Source organism: Oryctolagus cuniculus, chromosome 15, assembly GCF_964237555.1.
Source record: "Oryctolagus cuniculus chromosome 15, mOryCun1.1, whole genome shotgun sequence".
NCBI classification, from domain to species: Eukaryota; Metazoa; Chordata; class Mammalia; order Lagomorpha; family Leporidae; genus Oryctolagus; species Oryctolagus cuniculus.
In genome coordinates this window covers 96,720-99,514 of record NC_091446.1, presented here as the reverse complement: position 1 = coordinate 99,514, position 2,795 = coordinate 96,720, and the positions used below count along the sequence as shown (strand labels likewise).

The 2,795-nt window shown below is 64.8% G+C and overlaps 1 long non-coding RNA gene across 1 annotated transcript; it reads left to right on the top strand.

Moving 5' to 3' along the window:
- The first annotated feature begins 578 nt into the window (after positions 1–578).
- On the top strand, positions 579–2,447 carry LOC103351450 (uncharacterized). Its single transcript, XR_519225.4, has 3 exons — positions 579–763; positions 860–989; positions 2,196–2,447. It is a non-coding gene; the product is annotated as an uncharacterized lncRNA (long non-coding RNA).
- The last annotated feature ends 348 nt before the right edge of the window (positions 2,448–2,795 follow it).

Sequence of the window (2,795 nt, the reverse complement as noted above, 5' to 3'; positions counted from 1 at the left end):
AACTTCCTGAGGGCTATCCTAATGTTGGTGGACCTTATGGCTTACGTGGTTCCTGTTCCTTGGACACCTTTGAGTGGCATGGGGTCTAGGGTGCTGGGTCCCCCACCTTGGCTCCGGCTCCTGAGGTGTCCACACCTGAGCCGGGGCCTCCCTTGGTTGTTTTGCAGCGTCCACGGTTCAAAAGCCGCTGGGCTGGGTGGCTGGACGTGTCCTGCAATCGCTGTGCGCCAGGAGGCCCCTGGGGCGGGTCCTTGCGGTCATCTGGGCAGCTGGGGTGCGGGCGGGGGCTGTCTGGAGAACAGGCCCTCGCTCTCCACGCCCTCTGGCATCCCCGCGGTGGGCCACATCGAGTGCGGCTGGCTGCACAGCTGCCCCTCTGCCAGAGACACGCACAATCCCGGGCCCAGAGAGGGGGTGGCCCAGAGGTGCCCCTGGTGGCCATGGTCTCTGGGCTGCCGCTGAGCTACAGCGGCCGTTCCCTTCGCATCTTCATTGTGCATTAGAACTGCTGTGTGGATCCGGCAGAGCGTCACAGAAGACACCACGGCGTCGTCCGGGACAGCCAGGGAGGCCCCGCCCCTCTCCCCGCCCCCTCCCCGTTCTTGCTGCTCCAAGCTGTGCTCACCTGCTCTGGGACCCGCCGGCCCCTGGGGCTGTGGTCGGACCGAGGCGCTGCGCGGCCCTCAGCGCGCAGGGGGACCACGAGCGTGTGCTGCGGCCCGTTTCCTCCGGCGTTAGCCCGCCTGCGGTTTAACCAGAGCCGGTGCGGGGCCCACCCCGGGTGTCCCGGGCCCAGGGGGAAGCTCGACTGGGTGGGGCTGAGGCTGAGGACCCCTTCCTCTTGCCACGTCTCCTGCAGGCGACCCGGGAGCAGGGGCTCATGTGGCGTGGAGACCCCTGCGATGCGAGTGCCACAGTCAGGCCCTTCCTAGACGGTCAGGCCAAGGCCCTGGTGACCAGGACCCCGGCGACAGCGATGGCCGTCTCTGGTGAGCGCTGCTGGCTTTCCTCCCACTGGTCTGGGGGAGAAATCTGGGGGGGAAGAGGCCAAGGCCCCAAAGCCGCTGTTCTGGGGCCTTTCCCTCGATGAGTGGACCTCTGATCCTTTGGGCTGTGGCTCTGTCCAAAGCAGAGCTGGTTCAGGATGAGAGCTGTCCACTACCCCAAACCTGAGTCATCATACTGTGCCCCTAGCACCCCTCACCTAGATTTTTCTACCTGGATTTTCTTGCTTGGATCCTCCCACCTGGGTTCTTCCTCCTGTGCTGCCTGCCTGGGCTTGTGCACCTGCCACCTGTGTCTTCCCACCCGGCCCACGACCCCATCCTCCTCCTGTGCCCACCCACGTAGATCCTCTCACCTGGGCGTCCCTTCCTGTGCCACTGTCTGAGCTCTGGCTCTGACTCTTGGGCCACTCCACCCTGAGACCTCGGACCACCTCTGGGAGGAGCCATTTGTGCAGGCAGCACCCAGCACCCCCACCCCCCACCCCGAGGTAACCACCCTCCTCGAGGGAGGTCCTCCAGGATCACAATGCCCTGGGCAGCCCAGGTACAAGAAGGCCCTGCCTCTCTCTGTGTGCCCTCAGCCCCTCCCCTGGCTCTGGCACCTGCCCCCAGAGCCTGGACTCTGCCTGATCACCTGATGCTGCCTGCGGGCTCCTGGCTGTCCTCTCCCTGGTCCTGGAGACTCAGGGGAGCCACTGCAGTGCAGCCTGAAGGGGCAGGTGGGCATGGCTGGGGCTGGGGAGGCCCCTGTGTGAGACCCTGGCTGTGGCTGAGCCTCTGTGTCCATGGCCCTTCCTGCTGGGTGCTGTCCACTGTGGGGCTCCACTCTGTGGACCCATGAGCTTGTGGGGACCTGGGGACCTTGGGCCTGAGCCTGCTCTGCCTCTGCAATGGATGGCACGGAGCTGGTCCACACTCTAGGGGCCAGAGAAGGGGCCTTGGGGTGCTTCTGTCCCTTGCATTGTGTGTGCTGAGGGCTCCAGGTGTGTGTGCAGGGGCCGAGACCCACAGCCCCCCCAGGCCTCAGAGCCCTGGGTGCCCCAGAAACCTGTGTTACAGTGGAGGGTTACTGCTGTCAGTGGGGTGCCAGTCAAGGAGCCCAGTGTATGCCAGAGGCCATGGGGCCGGCAGGGTGGGTTCAGAAGGCAGGAGCAGCTCTTACAGACAGTTCTACCGTGGCCTCTGCAGGTGCTGGGATGTCGGCGGCTGGCTGTGAGGAGAATGTTCAGGGGCCCTCGGCATCCAGGGACCTGCTGCCGGAGGAGGAATGCGATGATGAGGTAGAGCCCGAGGAGCCAGGGCCGGAGTCGGGGGCATTTCTGAGCCCCGTGGGTGTGCACCTGTGTGCCCTGGGCTCCGTGGCGCTGTTCCTGCTCTACTGCTCCTACGCTCAGGATCCTGCTCTGGCCAGCACTTACATTTAAAGACCTGAGAGCCACTTCCCTGTGTCCACGGCCCTCGCTCCTGTCTCGGCCTGGGTGTTCTGTGCCCTCCCGGTGGAATCTTCCTGGGTAGAGGAGGGGCAGGGGGCCACAGGCCTTCCCGGGGCTCCTGTCTGGGCTGGCCTTGTCCTTGAGCAGCCCTGATCACACAGGGTGGGCAGGGTGTGGTGTGAGGAGCCATCTTGGTGTCGCCGACCCATCCTGTCTGGGTCTCATCCTCGTGTGACTTTGCTTTGCAGCAAGAAACCAGGATCTGGGAAATCCTGGGGAGGGTCCCATGTGCATGTCTCTCCTTGGATGCCGCTGGCCCAGCACATGATGACCCTAAGCTGACTGTGGAGGGAGG